Genomic DNA, 19,778 nt, shown 5'->3' on the forward strand with positions numbered 1-19,778 from the left:
GAGTTGCTTTTTGGGAAATCCTATTACCCATTTATTTTGATCCCTAGCTTATTATTTCTGTCTTTGTAGAAAATATTGGTACCCGTTCTACGTGGTTCTATCCATACTTCAATAGATGGTACCAAGCCAGGCAAATAAGATTTCTGACAGATTGTTTTATCTATTTTATTTTATCTCTTTTCAAAACCCTTTTACTTGATTTAATACTTTGCTATGTCTTTCTTTCTATCTCCAGAGCTCAAGTTAGGGGTATTAAAATCAAGGAACCCTGATTAACCTACAAATTGAGTCACACATTACTAAACATCTGAAAGTTAATGGTAGTATTTTTAGGAAGATATGCTCAGGTTCCTAATATAATGGATTAAATAATAAAAAACAGATACTGTAAGTTAATGCAATGTTTTCTCAAGGCTATTAGTCTAATTTTTAATAAAATTTAAGTAAGAAAAATCATTAAAACATTGTCCAAGTATATGTTATCATTGCTTCCAGTTTAGTTTCTGGGGGACGCATTGGCATCTGAGTTTTACTGGACTTGAATGGGCTATAGCTATACTTACACCTTTTATTGAATTACTCTGTAATGTTGGAATTATTTAGAATGTAGGAGAGATAATGACAGGGAAGAATGGAGATGGATGGAGAGTGAGATAGTAGTAGACAAATGTTAGGAGAAAATAGTATTAAAGCGAAAACAACATTGAACTCTTTGGAAAACATATGGTACAAAAACTGAAAGTTGGGGCGTTTGGATGGCTTAGTCATTTAAGTGTCTAACTCTTGGTTTTAGCTTAGGTCATGATCTCACACTTTGTGAGATCAAGCCCCGCTTTGGGCTCTGACAGTGGGGAACTAACAGTGGGGAACTTGCTTGGTACTCTCTTCTCTCTGTGCCACTCCCCTGCTTGCAGTCTCTCTCTCTCCCTCTCCCAAAATAAATAAATGAACTTTTTTTTAAGAAAAACTGGAAATCAATGCTGATGATGTGGGCATGAACAAAAGGAAAAATTATGTGAATTATCTATCTTCATAAGGTCTCCTCAAAGCCCTTCAGGGTGATCCCGTAATGCCCTCTACAAAAATATTCTTCTCCCTTGACCTTAACAGGAATTACATATCTTTTTTTTTAACGTTATTTATTTATTTTTGAGAGGGAGGGAGGGAAGGAGGGAGGGAGGGAGGGAGGGAGGGAGGGAGGGGGAGAGAGAGAGAGAGAGAGAGAGAGAGAGAGAGAGAGAAAGAAAGAGAATATATCCCAAGCAGGCTCTGCACTATCAGTGTGGAACCTGATGCAGGTCTTGAACTCACTAACCATGAGATCGTGACTTGAGCCAGAATCAAGAGTTGATGCTTAACCGACTGAGCCACCCAAGCACCCCAGGAATTATGTATCTTAATCTAAACAAAGAAATCATATTTTCTAAAGTCTGTCTCTCTCACACACATATACACATAGAAACACACAGACTTAAGGGGCAAAATCCAATTTTTAAAAGTAATTGGTCTCAATGCTCTTTTACTAAATAATTCTTATTATTTGAATGAGATTTTACTTATCATTTACAAAGTGGCTGATATTACACTCTTTGTAAATATCAGCGTTCTTTTTCCTGAAGTTTATCTGTTATATACAAGTGTATGTGTATACAAATATTTGTATTTACTATGAAATGTAGTTGGTGCAGATATTGCTAAAAATTTTCACTAAAATATACATTTAAGGAAATTGACTAAATCTTTATTGAACATTGCTAGCTGTGCTTATAATTTCCTAACGGTAAAGCATACTGAAAAGGATGTCTGACTAGTTCTAGTCTTAGCTCTACCACTTAATCTCTGAGGGTTTGGGGCAGTCAGTTACCTTTCTGAGTGTCTTCTGGATCTCACCTGTAAAATGGAAATAATAATTCTTCCCCTGCTTAAATGATAGAGTTATTGAAAAGATCAAGATAAGGAAATATATAGAGTAGTATATCTGTGTAGATATTTCTTTATCACTATGATATTCTTTTTCATTATTGTAATTTTAAATGCCAAAAGTATCTAGTTGTGCTTCCTTCTTCCCATTGCTGAAAATTGCTTATTGAGTGTAGATATATTTTCAGTCAGTAAGAGGATTTATCAGGTACCACAATTAAAGGCAAGTCATGAATTTAAAGGGAAAATAGGAATTTCAGTAGTTTTCATTCATTCTGGAGAATTGAGTCAAAGCTGTTATAATAGGGATATAGGGAAGAAGGAATCTTATTTAGAAGAATACTGAAATAACTATAAAGAGCTTTCCTGAATAGTCTATGTAACTGGTGTTTTGGCTTTTGGATAACAGACCTTACTATCTCAGTAGGAGCATAAATTAAAATCCTTTTAAAAACAAAAACAAATGTACTATGCTTTTTTTTTATGGAGCCCACACACATCCATAGAAGTCTGTTAAAATAAGGAGGATATAGTGTCTCTGACTAGAAGCGAGTATAATGTAATTCATCACAGATAAAATATGCAAACTCTTCAAAAGCAAGTTTTGGGCTAGGGCTAAGCTTGAAACTTAGTTCTTTTAATCAACAATGGAAATAATTTTTAGAAATAGCATAACATATTAACCCTGAGAATCCCTCCAGCCCTCCCCCTACCACACCCCCTGAATCACAAGTAATTGAATATATTGGACATATTTGAATGATTTGATGTTAGTGAACTGATGGGCAAGTTATCCTCTTGCTTACAGTTTCAGCCCAGTGTAATGTGTGATAGCCAAAATATGTTAAACCTTCCACATAACGCACAAATCAGAAGTAGGGATAAGTGTCTTCTTGAGACAACAATAAACATCTGTCCCGTTCCCAATTTTAAGAGTCATAAAATAAGAATTTTGGTGTAAAGTTAGAAAATAAGAGAAGTACCTTTTGATATCTTATGTTTAGTTCATGAATAAATTTGTTTAATTTTTATTAAACATATAAAGCATTATATATTTTTATTTCTTTAGCATGTACCCTGTTTATAATGCCTATTCCCTTACTGGAAAACAATACAGGCTTATAGGACTTTTTTCCCCCCACAAATTAACTTAGGACATGTGTGTACAGGTCAGTAAGAAAAACCTGATAAACATTCCTCTTCAGATTTTAAAAACTATTTCATCATTAAATTAATTAGTACTTTACAGCGTCTTCTTTGTGAATTACTTAAGAAGTATTTTCCAAAGGATAAGACAAGTATATTCCATGAACAACAAGAATTTGCACCTTGGAAAATTATTTCAATGTCTTATTTGGATAAGAGAAACTCCCTTTGTTTAATGTCAAGTTGAATTCATAGTTCTCTAACTTGATTTATTTTGTTAGAAGCTATATCGTGGGCTGAGAGAAAAGAAAGTTTTTACTTTGTTAATACAATTGCATTAACCTTCATGATATAAAGCATCTACTCATTTTAGAGGTGATTAACTGAGATATTAATAAGATTGTAACTGGAAGTCTGGGTTGCAGTTCAGATCTCTGGTCCTCAACATACTAGGCCACATACATAGGTAATTGTGGTGCACTTTGAGGGTGAATTTTGGCATGACCTACTTCAATATAATTCCTATTAGTAACTCCATTGAAGTGTTAAATGATAAATCCTTTGAAATTTTTTCTTAGGGTAATCCAACTTAACTATATTATGAAAATAGAAATAGCTCTCTAAGGAGGCAAGAGGGATATGTGTATGTATCTGTATGTGTGTGTTAGCCTTTCGTCCTCTAAAGAGCAGATAATTTGGGCTTCCTTTTGTCTCTAGGAATGTTATTTAAAGCTGTAATTGACATTTTCTTATATAAAGCAAGGATTTGTGAGAATGCATTTTCATTTCAGGGCATGCATATAAAATTCACATATCACAAGACTTAAATGATCCAGTTTTTTACTCTAAAGCAGAGTAATAACACATCTTTATTCTACCACAAAGTGTCATGAAAAGGGTGATATACTCCAATTGTGATAAATCATGTCAGAAATAAAATAATTTGTCTCTAAATTTTGAGTGTATTTACACCCAAATTTTCAGACAGTGGGACTCGTTTGCAAATATCATAAGTGATCAGCTAACATGTTCCCCCATTGAAGCAGAAATAACCATAGCTAATTATAGACCGCCAAACCTAGGGAAGTTTCATAGATTGTTACAACTGAGAAGGAATTTAAAGAAGAAACTGACAAATTTGCACAAAGGAAAGGGAATCCCATCATTATAACCAGCTGTTTGTTACTATCTGCCTTCTCTTCTCCACCTCCTTTTTTCCTTGCACATGTTTCCATATCAGGTGAAAGAGTGAAAATTTTTATGATTTTTTTTCTCTAATCAAGCTCCATTCTCTCTTAAATGAACAGTGAGGTGACAACATCATTGTACTAATGTAGTCTTACATGGTAGAAAGATTCCTTAGCTGTCATGACTATAGAGGGTCTGCTGCTGCTTCTTTTTTTAAAATCTCTTTTAGCTGGGAAAGAATTAACTAATAATGTACCCTAATTTTCAAAAGGAAAGGTAAAAGTTGTTTTTATTTAAGTGAGCCATCATATTTTCAATAGCTTAAATTACATGATTTACTTTTTGCCATCATGGTAACCCAGATTCTTCCGCCTTTTGAAATAGAAACTGTCCTAACCCCATAACCTCAACATCACTGCGAGTAAAACTCTTTCTAATTATATGACTGTGTACTGTGCACATTAGCATTGCTAATCAGCTTACTGTGGTGGATTTGTATCTTCAGTACTGATGTTCATAGACTGTCCGTTGATATAATTGCAGCTCTGTACCAGTGCCTAGATGCTAGTATATTTAAAACTACAAGTTTGAAATTCATAGTGCATACCACAATATATGGAAAATTTTTAAGCTGTGTATAATTTTAGGTCACTAGCTTGAGTTTCCACAGAGTTTTATTTACCCAAACCTAATGCTGTATTACACTGGATCTTTAGCTTAAAACAAAAATTTTTTTTAATTAAAAAAGACTTGATCTCATTTATTTTGCTATATTTTTGTTTGACTGAAAGGTAATCATCCCTTTTAGAAGAAAGCTTCTTAATCTACATAAAAGAATACCTGATAATTTCTAGAATTCATTTTCAGAAAGCCTGAGTGAGATCTTATTTGTCACAAATGAATACTTATTAAATGTCCGCTGGGTTCTTTACCTTTTACTAGGTTTTGCAAAGATTCCACTGAAGATAGATCATAGTATGTGACTTTCAGGGATGGGCTATAGGGTAAAAGGGAAAGGATTCTTGTGAATATAATTTTGTACATATATAAATGTTAAGAAAATTATTACATAATTGGATTGTATGTGTATATTTTAGCAAATATATAGTATACTCTACTACTGAGTGTGAACAGTCAGAAACATAATAAAAGATGTATATGAAGCAATTTCTGTATTTACTTCTGGAAACTGAAACAAATCCTTAGATAAAATCTTCCTCAAGTTAATGAGTTACCAAGAGTAAAGCAGAATGTAATAACAGTAAATGATTAAGAATCATATTATGTGCTACTCACATTTGACAGTATTTAGTAGAAAATTTAGTTAAGTATAACTGCTGAGAGAAGAAAAGAATTTAAGATGTTAAAAATGATAAAAATAAGATTTTTCGGAAGTCCATCAGCCACAAAATGACATAAGAAGAGTTTCGTTTTAAAAAGATGAGTGGCAAATCCATGTGAGGCAAACAGAAGGAGAAAGAAGCTGAGGGAAAGATTATCATGACTACTGTAGTAACCAATGTGAGAAAATTATACAGACCTAAATGGAGTCCATAAAACATGAAATCACAAATTTATAATGAGAGATTTCAGAAATAAACGTTTAAGAAAATGAATTAATGAAAGAAAGGAATGCTGATAAAATATAATCAGTCATTCGTTCAAGCAGTCACTCCACACATTTATTATGTACTGCTCTTTTCCAGATACTGTGCTAGGGGTTATGTGAAGAATAAAAAGATGTATAAGAGAATTCCTGGATGGGCAACCTAGAATTGACTTGAAAACTCTCCCACTACTAAACATCCAGAAATGGTAAATAAAATGCAGCACTTTTCCTTTTGAATGTGTAGCTGTGCTTGTGAAAAAGTAAGGAAGATCCTTAAGACCTAAAAATGGAGAGGGTTTAAAAAATAGAGTGGTAAGCATGAGGAGTAATATGGGCTACTCTGGGGATGGGGGTGGGGAAATGTACTGGCCCAAGGATAAGGATTTAATAGCCACTCAAGATCAGGAGACAAGACTTGGGGCCTACACAGTGAAGGGAGTTAGAACTGAGACATCAGTTTGCAGGAATCTTGGGAGTTTTATCAAAGAACAAGATATTTAAAAAAAAATCTTGGGGCACCTGGGTGGCTCATTCCGTTAAGCGTCTGACTCTTGGTTTCAGCTCAGGTCATGATCTCACAGTTTGTGAGTTTGAATCCTGCTCCACACTATCAGTGTGGAGCCTGCTTGGGATTCTCTGTCTCCCTCTTTTTCTGCCCCTCCCCTGCTCTCTCTCTATCTCTATCAAAATAAATAAACATTTAAAATAAAATAAATCTCTCTAGTATAGGCAGATCACCAAAAGATTTTTTTCAAGTCCGTTGGCCTGGGCTCTGTGTCTGAATGGATAAAAAAAAGCTTCTCTGGAATTTTTAACCATAGGTATACTATTTTTTAGGTTTGAGATTTAAATTTACACTCCTTACACTCCATATGCTGAGAAAGCAACATGAAAGTAGTAACTTAAAGTGAATGTTCAAGGTGTCTTATAAGAAACTAAAATAGAAGCCATTCTAGAATCATGCATCCCCAAACTAGGCGATACTGTATTTCCTCAAAAAAAATGAACTATTAACATAGACTCATTATCCAAAAGCTACAAAATATGAAAACACAGCCAATGTGAACAAGAGTCAGGACACCCAAAATACACCAGAATTAGCCTTTATCAACTTCAGATAATTGAATAGAGAATGTATGTAGAAAAATATAAAATATTTTCAACAAAACACTAAAACATAAAAGCAGAATATATAAAAATGAAAAATTTGGCCAGTGAAGAGAGAATTAACAATTAGAAGATAGATCTGAGGAAGTTACCTTAGAAGCAGTACACAATTATAGAGACACAAACTGTGGAGTTTCATAGACATGGCAAATAAAGTGAGAAGATCCAACATACATGTAATAGGAATCCAGATGGAAACCACGGAAGAATGAAGGAGAGATCATATTTGATGAAGAAGTGATTAATACTTTTCCCAACAGGTTTGTAAGCACCCAAGTTTCTGTATGAAATACTTATGACCTTTAAGTATTTGAAATGTTTTGTTCTTTTTTTGACCCATGATTGATACATAATCTCACTTAAGCTCTTATTGAAGAAAGGGAGCATAACAAGGCCATTTTAAAAACAAACAAGAAGTGAAACATTTCGCTTACTTATAGAGTCTCTGAAAGAATTACCAAAGAATACTTCAAGTAATAGAAAAATGAGCCTAGAAGGAAGAAAGGCATTATTCTGAGTGAAAAAAAAAAAAAAGCCAACTCAAAAGGTCATATAAGATGTGATTCCATTTATACAACATCTTCAAAATTGCAAGATTATAGAGAAGGAGAGCATATTCATGGTTGCCAGGAGTTAAGAATGGTCGATGGGGAGTGGCAGAAAGGAGTGAGATGATTATAAAGCATGAGAGAGAACTCTGTGGTGATGGAACATTCTGTATCTTAGTTATGGTTATCTGAGTCTGCACGTGATAAAAGGACATAGAACTGTATATAAATATTGTATCAATGTAAATTTTCTGGTTTTGGTGTTTTGCAGTAGTTATTTTAAGATATAACTATTGTGGGGGAACTGAATGAAGGGAACATGGAACCTTCCTGTATTATCCTTGCACTTCCTTAAAACTATAGTCATTTTTTAATTTTTTAAATTTTTTTCTTTTTTTAAATTTACATCCAAAATAGCATCTAGTGCAACAGTGGTTTCAGGAGTAGATTCCTTAGTGCCCCTCACCCACTTAGCCCATCCCCTCCAGTAACCCTCAGTTTGTTCTATATGTTTGTGAGTCTCTTCTGTTTTGTCCCCCTCCGTTTTTATATTTTTGCTTCCCTTCCTGTATGTTCATCTGTTTTGTCTTAAAGTCCTCTTATGAGTGAAGTCATATGATTTTTGTCTTTCTCTAATTTCATTTAGCATAATACCCTCCAGTTCCATCCACATAGTTGCAAATGGCAACATTTCATTCTTTTTGGTTGCTGAGTAATACTCCATTGTATATATATACCACATCTTCTCTATCCATTCATCTATTGATGGACATTTGGGCTCTTTCCATACTTTGGCTATTGTCAATAGTGCTGCTCTAAACATGGGGGTGCATGTGTCCCTTCGAAAGAGCACACCTGTATCCCGTGGATAAATGCCTAGTAGTGCAATTGCTGGGTCATAGGGTAGTTCTATTTTTAGTTTTTTGAGGAACCTCCATACTGTTTTCCAGAGTGGCTGCACCAGCTTGCATTGCCACCAACAATGCAAAAGAGATCCTCTTTCTCCACATTCACATCCAACATCTGTTGTTGCCTGACTTGTTAATGTTAGCCATTCTGACAGGTGTAAGGTGGTATCTCATTGTAGTTTTGATTTGTATTTCCCTGATGATGAGTGATGTTGAGCATTTTTTCATGTGTCAGTTGGCCATCTGGATGTCTTCTTTGGAGAAGTGTCTATTCATGTCTTTTGCCCATTTCTTCACTAGGTTGTTTGTTTTTTGGGTGTTGAGTTTGATAAGTTCTTTATAGATTTTGGATACTAACCCTTTATCTGATATGTCGTTTGCAAATATCTTCTCCCATTCTGTCGGTTGCCTTTTAGTTTTGCTGATTGTTTCCTTTGCTGTGCAGTAGCTTATTATTTTGATGAGGTCCCACTAGTTCATTTTTGCTTTTGTGTCCCTTGCCTCCAGAGATGTTTTGAGTAAGAAGTTGCTGAGGCCAAGATCAAAGAGGTCTTTGCCTGCTTTCTCCTCGAGGATTTTGATGGCTTCCTGTCTTACATTGAGGTCTTTCATCCATTTTGAGTTTATTTTTGTGTGTGGTGTAAGAAGGTGGTCCAGGTTCATTCTTCTGCATGTCGCTGTCCAGTTTTCCCAGCACCACTTGCTGAAGAGACTGTCTTTATTCCATTGGATATTCTTTCCTGCTTTGTCAAAGATTAGGTGGCCATTCGTTTGTGGGTCCATTTCTGGTTTCTCTATTCTGTTCTATTAATCTGAGTGTCTGTTCTTGTGCCAATACCATACTGTCTTGATGATTAAAGCTTTGTAGCATAGCTTAAAGTCTGGGATTGTGATGCCTCCTGCTTTGGTTTTCTTTCTCAAGATCGCTTTGGCTATTTGGGGTCTTTTCTGGTTCCATACAAATTTTAGGATTATTTGTTCTAGCTCTGTGAAGAATGCTGGTGTTATTTTGATAGGGATTGCATTGAATATGTAGATGGCTTTGGGTAGTGTCGACATTTTAACAATATTTGTTCTTTCTATCCAGGAACATGGAATCTTTTTCCATTTTTTTATGTCTTCTTCAATTTCTTTCATAAGCTTTCTATAGTTTTCAGCATATAGATTTTTCACCTCTTTGGTTAGATTTATTCCTAGGTATTTTATGGTTTTTGGTGCAACTGTAAATGGGATCGATCCCTTGATTTCTCTTTCTGTCCCTTCACTGTTGGTGTATAGGAATGCAGTCGATTTCTGTGCATTGATTTTATATCCCACAACTTTGCTGAATTCATGAATCAATTGTAGCAGTTTTTTGGTGGAATCTTTGGGGTTTTCTGTATAGAGTATCATGTCATCTGTGAAGAGTGAAAGTTTGACCTCCTTCTGGCTGATTTGGATGCCTTTTATTTCTTTGTGTTGTCTGATTGCAGAGGTTAAGACTTCTAATACTATGTTGAATAACATTGATGAGAGTGGACATCCCTGTCTTGTTCCTGACCTTAGGGGGAAAGCTCTGTTTTTCCCCATTGAGGATGATACTAGCGTTGGGTCATTCGTATATGGCTTTTATGATCTCGAGGTATGTTCCTTCTATCCCTACTTTCTTGAAGGTTTTTATCAAGGTTTTTATCAAGGTTCCTTCTATCCCTACTTTCTTGAAGGTTTTTATTGTATGTTGTCAAATGGTTTCTCTGCATCTATTGAGAGGATCATATGGTTCTTGTCCTTTCTTTTATTGATGTGATGAATCACATTGATTGTTTTGTGGATATTGAACCAGCCCTGCATCCCAGGTATAAATCCCACTTGGTCGTGGTGAATAATTTTTTTAATGTATCGTTGGAGCCAGTTGGCTAATATCTTGTGAAGATTTTTGCATCCATGTTCATCAGGGAAATTGGTCTATACTCTCCTTTTTAGTGGGGTCTCTGTCTGGTTTTGGAATCAAGGTAATGCTGGCTTCATAGAAAGAGTTTGCAAGTTTTCCTTCCATTTCTATTTTTTGGAACAGTTTCAAGAGGATAGGTGTTAACTCTTCCTTAAATGTTTGGTAGAATTCCCCTGGAAAAAATTATAGCCATTTTTAAAATATTTTTTAATGTTTTATTTATCTTTGAGATAGGGAGAGAGAGAGAGAGAGAGACAGACAGACAGACAGACAGACAGACAGACAAAGCATGAGTGTGGGAGGGACAGAGAGAGGGAGGGAGACACAGAATCCATAGCAGGCTCCAGTCCCTGAGCTGTCAGCACAGAGCCTGACACAGGGCCCGATCCCACGAATTGCAAGATCATGATCTCAGGCAAAGTCAGACGCTTAACTGAGTGAGCCACTCAGGTGCCCCAAAACTATAATTATTTGTTTAAAAAGCTTTTTTAAAAGGAAAATTAAGAGTGGAACTGAAATACTGAACAATAATGTCATGTAAGAAGGAAGAGAATTTTGCCGAGAGTGCTGAATGCCTTGTATTATTTGAGAAGAAGATAGAAAAACTTTTTGAGAAGAAGTTAAATTGATTGCTTTTAGATTTAAAGTAAGTTTTCTATGGTAAAAGCTTAGATGTATCCATTAAAAATGTAAAATTTCAATGTGTTATTTCCAAACATGAAAGGAAAAGAGGCAGAGTAAAGAAAATTTAGATGAATTTTATTTGTAGCAATATGGTTAACTAAGTACTAACACCACCTTCCCACTAAAAACAATTAAAAATGCTGAATAAAACTTAAAAAACAATTTAACTCTATCAATGAGTGGGTAAGAAAGTAAGGGAAACTGAAGCCTAAAACTAAATGAAACAAGAACCTCAGTCAAGTAAGCAGTTCACTTTCACCTTAAAGACATTCACAGAATTGAGTTGAACCTTTGGTTTTTATGAGTTTCCAAGGTAGAAAGAACGGTAGTCAAAATTCAGGAACTGCCCAAGTAAATATCTCCTTAAAGCTGAGAACACAGACTAGAACTATAAGGAGGATACAAAGTGATTGGAGTTAAAAGTTAAGGTCTCTCTAATCTTCAGAAAGAAAGATTGGATATTTAGATATTTATTATATTTAGGCTGTGATAAAGTAGGTATGTATGCAAGAGTTTATGTGGAATTACTAAAAGAAAGTAATGGTAGGTAATATAAATATTTTTTAAAGTTTGAAGGACTCTATAAATGCCATGTAGACTTTAAGGGCAAAGTTGTAATAGAGATAAAGATAGCTACTACATAAGTATAAAATCTTCAGCTCAGTAGAAAGATACATTTCTAAGTGCACATAATAAGAGGGTGTAAAAGTAAATAAAGCAAAAATTGACAGACCTATAAAGAGAAATAAATAAATTCACCAACTTATTTCAGAAGTGTTTAACACATCTCTCAGTTTTTGCAAGATCTAATATTAATCAGTTGATTACTATATCCGCACGTTAAAATCAAGAGCTAGTCATACCTTATGCATATTTTATAGTATCCATTTTTATTCCCTCAGTACTTAATATAAACTATTTTTTAATTAAAAAAAACTTTGTCAAGTTAACAGAAGGCAGGAAAAGACAAGGAAGTTCTAAGAAAGAGCAAATAAAAATATTAAATACAAAATATTATGATAGAGATATACTCAAATATTAGTTTTCAGATACAGCAATCTTACCAGATCAGAAAACCAGGTTGTCATATTTTTTTAATTCACCTGCATTTTACTTATAAGAGGCATACTTGACAGGTTAAGACACAGATTAGATGTATGAGGCAAACACTATTAAAAAGAAAGCTAATATAATACATTGATATCAGATCCAATGTTCTTTAAGGCATAAGCTTTGTTATACTACAAATTATAAAATGAAAAATTCCAAGTATGTATAAAAAAGTTGGTATGCACCTATTTACACAGCCACAAATATATACAGAAAAAATTGACAGTTACAAGAATAAAATGACAAATCTGTAGTTGTGATGGGAGACATAATACCCTTTTCTAAATAAATGATCAACATACAAATTATTAGTAAGGCTAGAAAGAATTTGAAGAAGGCTGTTAACAGTGTAATCTCTAATCCAGATCTGCACAATGATTCTAATATTCATGTATATACTTTCCAGATAAGTAATATTTGGAAAAACTTGCCATATACGAGGATACAAAGCAAGTCTAACAAAAGCTTTAAAAAATCAGTGTCACACTAATTGTATTCTCTAACCCACAAAAGTAGAAATTAAAAAATAATTCAAAACATACCTTAGCTTTGGAAATTTAAAAATAAACTTCTAAACTCATAGGTCAGAAATTAAAATTGCAATAGAAATTTGAAAATATTTAGAATATCACAATAATACAAATATACCATTCCAAAGCTTGTGAGATGAGGCTAAGGAAGTACTTAGGGGAAGAGTTATAACTAAATGTTCAACTTGAAAAAAAGAGAATAAACCAAAAGAAAGTAAAAGAAAGGAAATAAAGAGCAAAAATTGAAGAATTAGAAAATATAGAATTAAAAGATCATTCTTTGAAGAGATGAATATTATTAATAAACCTGAAATGAAACTAATTAGGAAGAAATCTACAAATAATCAGTATTAGGAATGAAGAGAGAGTCCATAACTGCAGGTACATTAATATTTAAACAAATAAGGGAGTACAGTTGTGAGTCAGGAGTTACCTAGCTCTGTTCCCCTAGAGTTGCAAATAATAATTGCAGCTGACTTTTGGAATGTGAGATATGTTTGTTTATACCAGGCACCTTTGCTTATGTGAAAAGTGACATTTGAAGAGTAAATCACATGGGCCTGGGAAGACTGTAAATAAGAAATTAGGAAACCATAGCTCTAAACTTACCTGAGTGTGTAATGACTTTGTGCTATACCTGTAGAATTATGAAAGGAAATATTAATGACTCACACACTCATCCAGTGTGATTATGTTCCTTCATGTCTGATATTAGCTTCTCTTTGGATTAGTGGCCTATTGTGATCACTACTCTTACTGAAGAAAAATGGCTGACATTGCCCTGCCAATATGCTCTCTATCCTGATCTGTACTCTGCTAAAAGAATTTATGTCAAGAATGGCCTATAATAGTTACGTGAATGTAATTGTTAGTTAAGCTCAAGAAACTTCCCCTGGTGGGCATAAATTATGCCAATAAATTTGAAAACTTAGCTGAAATGGACCATTTCCCAGAAAAATAAAACTTTTCCAAATTGACTCAAGAGCAATTAGGAAACACAAATAGAACTATAAGTCTGTAAGAAATTAATATACCTATAACTTTTTAAGAAATTAATTTTTTTGTTCACTGATATAAATAACTGAAAATATAATCCAGAGACAGGGAAATAATTTTGATAACTTGTAATAAAGATAGAAATATTCATACCCCCACAGTAGAGCAAATGCACTTATAGGTACTCCTCTAAGGGAATGCTCATATGTACACACAGAGACTTGTATAATGTTCATTGTATCACCATAAGAGTGAATAATTGGAAACAAACTATCTATCAAAAAGAGAATAAATAAATTCATGAAGGATCAAAAGAAATCCCACAGCCAGTTAATGAATGAACTATAGTTGTTTGCATCAATATGAACAAATATGGTAAACAGTGTAGGACAAAGTAAGCCCAAATATACTATGTACATTGGGATCATTAAAGTTTTAATATGCAGAGATAGTTATACATGTAATACAAGTATAAAGGCATGCATGGGAATTTAGGATAATGGCTACCTCTATTGGAGCAAGGATTAGATGAAGAGACCTGTACAGAGTGCTTTAGTTTTATCTCTAATGTTTTATTTCTTCAGGTGCATGCTAGTTAAATTTATCTTAACTTTTTGGGAAGCATTAAATATTTTATTAAAGATATGTAAGTTGAAATACCAATTTTAACCTACTTATATTACAACAGGGACTCTAAGATTATAACAAATCATGTTGAAAGGTGTTACATAATCACCATAAGAATAATAAAAAGAACAGGTATTGTAAGATTTTAGGTAAATGGACAATGCCTTTTCCATTATTGTAATAAAGTTTCATGGAGAGGGAGGCATTTCATCTGGATAGAATTCTGATAGAATTGTTTTTAGGGTTCTATTTTGTCCTTTTCCTTTCATTATATATTTAAAAAAATCCCTGTAGCATATCTACAGAAAGATTTAGTTGACAAAATATGGGGTGTGTTTTAAGGCAAGGTAAGTAGATTAATTTAAGAAAGGCAATGGATTTGTGAAGCAAATAGTGGACAATAAGGACATATAGGAGTAAGCTTGTTATAGGTCTTGAATGTGTAGTATAGACATCTAGACCTTACTCTTCAGTCTGTTGTTTTTTCCATTTGTTCTATTTAGCCGTGATGCACAGGATACATTTATGTTGTGACAAAACAGATGACTAGGAAAAAGGTTTATCACAAGATTATGCACTGTTTGAAAACCCTGTTCTAAGTAAATAGCAATGTGATGAAATGCAAACAAAAACAAAAACAAACATGTATTCGACCATAGTTTGCAGTCTATGTTAAAGTGAAACGATTGTGGATTTAGGGAGACCAGATACAAAGCTGTTGCATTTGGCTAGACATAATGGTCTTATTACTTGAAAATCAGTTATGAATATCATGAAAGAAGAATTAGCAGAACTTAACAACATTTAGAGTCCATATAAGATTTTATTACCAAGGGTGTTAGAAGCTTTAACAAAAATGGAAGAATAAGGCACCTGGTCTTTGTCCTGAGGTATTTGAATTCTCATGACATATTGTAAAGGGACAGATTTTGACCCACATTTGAGTTGGTGGTCTGACAATGTTAAAGAAAACGCAAATAATTGAAGAACAGTAGTGAAGGTATGAGGGCTTTTACTAAGGTATTTGGGGTCCTAATGTAAAGTTAAAGTTAGAAACAGGTAATTTGGCAAATGGTGGCATCATGGATGTGGATATTGAAAACTAGCAAGGTTAAACAAACTGTGTATAGACACTTGTTGGACATAGATTAAGGACAAGTAAAGCAATAAATGTAAACTGGATGGGAATTGGATTATGGTATTAAAGTAGGCTGCACTTCAGAGTAAAATTCAGAAAAAAAGATATGAAGCATTTTTCTAACTCAATAGGAAAATAAGAGTTAAAAACAATTGTTGAAAGAAAAGAGAGAACAACCATGGGGTCGATTATAGAACTGAGTCTGAAGCGGTTTACCGGAGGGAAATTTTATAACATCAGCATGCTGATGATTTTGTTTCTTAATATTGTAGAAGAATAGAAAAGAATAAAAACAAGAAAGCGATGTTAACTTTTAACACCAAAGCTGTTTCATTTGTAAGAAATAGGATAAAACACTTGTCAGATGGGAAACTGTAATTTTAAATTGACTACATTTTATCTTGGGGTACATTGGAATCTTTAAGATGATGGTTCTAAGTTGATTTTTGTTGGGGCGCCTGGGTGGCTCAGTCAGTTAAGCGTGCAACTTCAGCTCAGGTCATGATTTCACAGTTCGTGAGTTCGAGCCCTGCGTCGGGCTCTGTGCTGACAGCTCAGAGCCTGGAACCTGCTTTGGATTCTGTGTCTCCCTCTCTTTCTGCCCCTCTCCCGCTTATGCTCTGTTTCTCTCTGTCTCTCAAAAATAAAAATTTAAAAAAAATTTAATAACTTGATTTTAGTTTTTTACTTCTTTCTACCCAAGCTGATCAACTTTTTAAGTTATTTTTTTTTATTTTGAGATACTCATAGATTCACAGTCATTGCAAAAAAATAATATAAAGAGATCCCATGTACCCTTTCTTCAGTTTCCCCCAGTGGTCATATCTTGCATATCTATAGTCAAAACCAGGATGCTGACATTGATACAGTCAACATACAGAACATTTCCATTACCACAAGGAGCCCTCGTGTTGCCTTGACATACTTCCCTCCTGCCTCCAACTCTCCTTAACTCCTGGAACTTCTGGTGGTAATGAAAATGGTTCAACTACTTTGGGAAACAGTTTGCAGTTTCTTAGAAACACACACCCATATCATATGACCAAGACATTTCATCCTCAGATCCTATGGACATTTGTGTATAAATCTTTGTATGGACTACCTAAGAGAAAAAGAAATATATGGCTATACAAAGATACATGTTCATAGTATTTGTAATAGGTGAATTCAGTAGGTGAATGGATAAATTATGGTATATCCATACAGTAAAATACTACTTGACAATAAAAGAAATAAACTGATTGCACAGCAGCATAGATAAATCTCAGAATAATTATGATGAGTGAAAGAAGTCAGACAAAAAAGAATATATCAAATATTGTTTCATTCATAAAATAGTCTAGAAAGTCCAAACCAATCTACAGTGACAGAAAAGAGATCTGAGGTTGCCTAGAGAAGAGAGTGAGGGCAGGGTAGGGCAGGAGGGAGGGATTACAAACCAGCACAAGAAACTCGTGTTTTCTGGGTGATGCAGATATTCATTATCTTTATTGTGATGATGGTTTCACAGGTACAATCATAGGTCATAACTTACAAATTATACACTTTGAATATGTGCAGTTTACTTGAATAAAGCTGTTACCACAAAAGAAATAACAAGTGCGTTCAAAAATTGGAGAATGACTTAATTATGTTATATAAAAGTAAATTTTTGAACACTATGTAGCTTTTAGAAATCATGTTTTTGAAGAGTAGTTAATGTCATCAGAAAATGCTCCTAATATTCAGAGACAAGTGCAGCTCTGATTTATAACAATCCATTAGTATTTGTTGAATGTTAAGTGAATGTTGTAGTGTTAAATGAAAAAAGCAAGTTTTAAAAAAAATGTTATATAAGTGAAATTGGCAGTATGTAATCTTTGGGATTGTTTTTTTTTCCCCCACTCAGCATAATTCCCTGGGGATTCATCCAGGTTTTTGCATGTATCAATAGTTTTTTTCATTTTATTGCTGAGTGATACTCATTGGTATGGATGTACCACGGTTTAACTATTTACCCTTTGAAGAATATGAGTTGTTTCATTTTGAGCTATTTATGAATAAAGCTGTTTATATTAGTTTCCAGTGGCTGCCACAACAAATTACCACAAATTTGGGCTTAAAACAATAGAAATTTATTCTCATACAGTTCTCTGAGGCTTGGAGGCTGAAATTTGTCACTACTCCATTGCCTCTGAGTGCTCTGGAGGAGAATCCATTCTTTGCCTCTTCCAGTTTTGTTGGCTTCCTCATCCTATAGCCAGTCTTTGATTTTGTCTTCACATTGCCTTCTTCTCTTTGTATGTCAAATATCTCCTAGTGTCTCTTGTAAGGACACTTGTGTTTGGGTCTAGAACCCACCCGGATAATCGATAGTGATCTCTTCATGTCAGCATTTTTGACTATGTCTGCAAAACTCCTCTTTCCAAACACACAAACATTCATAGGTTTCAGGAATCAGGACATGGACATATCTTTTGGGGAGCCATTATTCAACCCACTACACTGTTCTAAACACCCATGTATCCATTTTTGTTTGAAATTAGGTCTTTGTTTTGTTGTGATACATGACCTAGAATGTGAGTGCTGGGTTGTATAGTAACTGCATTTTTACATTTGGGGGGCTTTTTTGTTTTGTTTTTTAAGAAAATGACAGTCTATTTTCCAAAATTACCCTGCCATTTTACATTCCCACTAGCATTGTATGAGCAATCCTGTGTCTCTGCATCCTGAGCAACATTTGATGGTGTTGCTATTTTTTATCTTAGTCATCCTGCTAGATGTACAGTGATACCTTTTTGTGGTTTTAATTTCGGTTTCCTTAATGGCTATGAGCCAATGATGCTGAATATATATTTGTGTGCTTATTTGCCATCTGTATATATTGGACAAATATCTCTTCACATCTTTTGCCCATGTTCTAATTGGATACTTTGCTTTCTTTATGGTTGACTTTTAAGAGTTATTTATATAGTCTAGATACCAATCCTTTGTCAGGTATTTTTCCCTCTCTGTATCTTGCCCTTCTCTGCTCAACAAGGTATTTTGTAAAGGATATGTTTTTAATTTTGATGAGATTCATGTGAGTAATGTTTCTTTTCATGAATCATGTTTTTGTTTTCAAGTCTAAGAACTCTTTTCCCAGCCCTAGATCTGGGCTTTTCCTCTATGTATTTTTCTAAAAAGTTTTTGTGATTGGGGTGCCTGGGTGGCTCAGTCAGTTAAGCGTCCAACTTCGGCTCAGATCATGATCCCAGGGCTTGTGAGTTTGAGCCCCACGTTGGGGGCTCAGAGCCTGGAGCCTGCTTTGGATTCTGTGTCTCCCTCTCTTTCTGCCCCTTTCCCAGTCGTGCTCTGTTTCTCTCTCTCTCAAAAAATAAACATAAAAAAAAAAAAAGTTTTTGTAGTTTTACATTTATATTTAAGGCTGTGATATATTTTGAATTTTTATGTAAGGTATTATGAGACCTAGATTGCAGTTCGTTTTTTTACCTATGGATATCCAACTGCTCCAACACCATTTGTTGAAAGGCTGTCTTTCCTACATTTGGCAATTAAAAAAATCATTTGGACATTATTGTGTGGGTCTATTTCTGGGTTCTTTGTTCTCTTCTATTGATTGATATGTTTATCTTTCCATGAATACTGCACAACTGTATACTGTAAGTTATGTCTTGAAAACAGGTAGATTAATTCCTTACACTTCGTTTCTTTTGAGAGTTGTTTTAGCTCTTCTAAGTTCTTTGCCTTTCCACATGAATTTTAGAATAACCTTGTCTATATAAAAACTCTTTGTGGGATTTTTATAGTTAAACCTGTATATTAACATGGGGAGAACCAGCAACTTTACTATGTTAAGTCTTCCAATCCATAAACACAATGTTTCTACATTTATTTTTATCTTCTTTGATTTCTTTTATCGTTGTGTAGTTTTCAGCATACAAGTCCTATATACATTTTCTTACATTTACTCTTAAGTATTTAACTTTTTTAACTCATTGTAAATGGTACTGATTTTTTTGAGGGGGAGATGCCTTGTGTTCCTTACTTGTACATAGAAGTACAATTGATTCTTGTATGTTTGTCTTGTATCTTGCCAAACTCAATAGTTAGGAGTTTTTAGTTGTTTTTTGTAGGAGTTTTTGGTGTATAATCCTTTTTGTGTGTTGCTGAATTGTATTTACTAATCTTTTATTAAGCACTTTTATATCTGTGTTAGTAAGGGATATTGGTCTGTAGTTTTTTGCTACCTGCTTAAAACTTCTTCCTTTCCAATGTATATGTCATTTATTTCCTTT

At 34.1% G+C, this 19,778-nt stretch overlaps 1 long non-coding RNA gene across 12 annotated transcripts in view; it reads left to right on the forward strand.

Annotated features, from left to right (window-relative positions):
- Nucleotides 1-19,778, forward strand: part of LOC111557992 — a 474,951-nt gene that overhangs the window by 130,834 nt on the left and 324,339 nt on the right. For 10 of the 12 annotated variants that reach the window (XR_006590782.1, XR_006590783.1, XR_006590776.1 and 7 more), the window contains one exon: nt 5,961-6,069. The exons of the other annotated variants lie outside the window; for them this stretch is intronic. This is a non-coding gene — a long non-coding RNA (uncharacterized LOC111557992). The remainder of the gene's footprint in view (nt 1-5,960; nt 6,070-19,778) is intronic. 12 annotated transcript variants of the gene reach the window in all.

This window comes from Felis catus, chromosome E2 (genome assembly GCF_018350175.1).
Source record: "Felis catus isolate Fca126 chromosome E2, F.catus_Fca126_mat1.0, whole genome shotgun sequence".
Taxonomy (NCBI): domain Eukaryota; kingdom Metazoa; phylum Chordata; class Mammalia; order Carnivora; family Felidae; genus Felis; species Felis catus.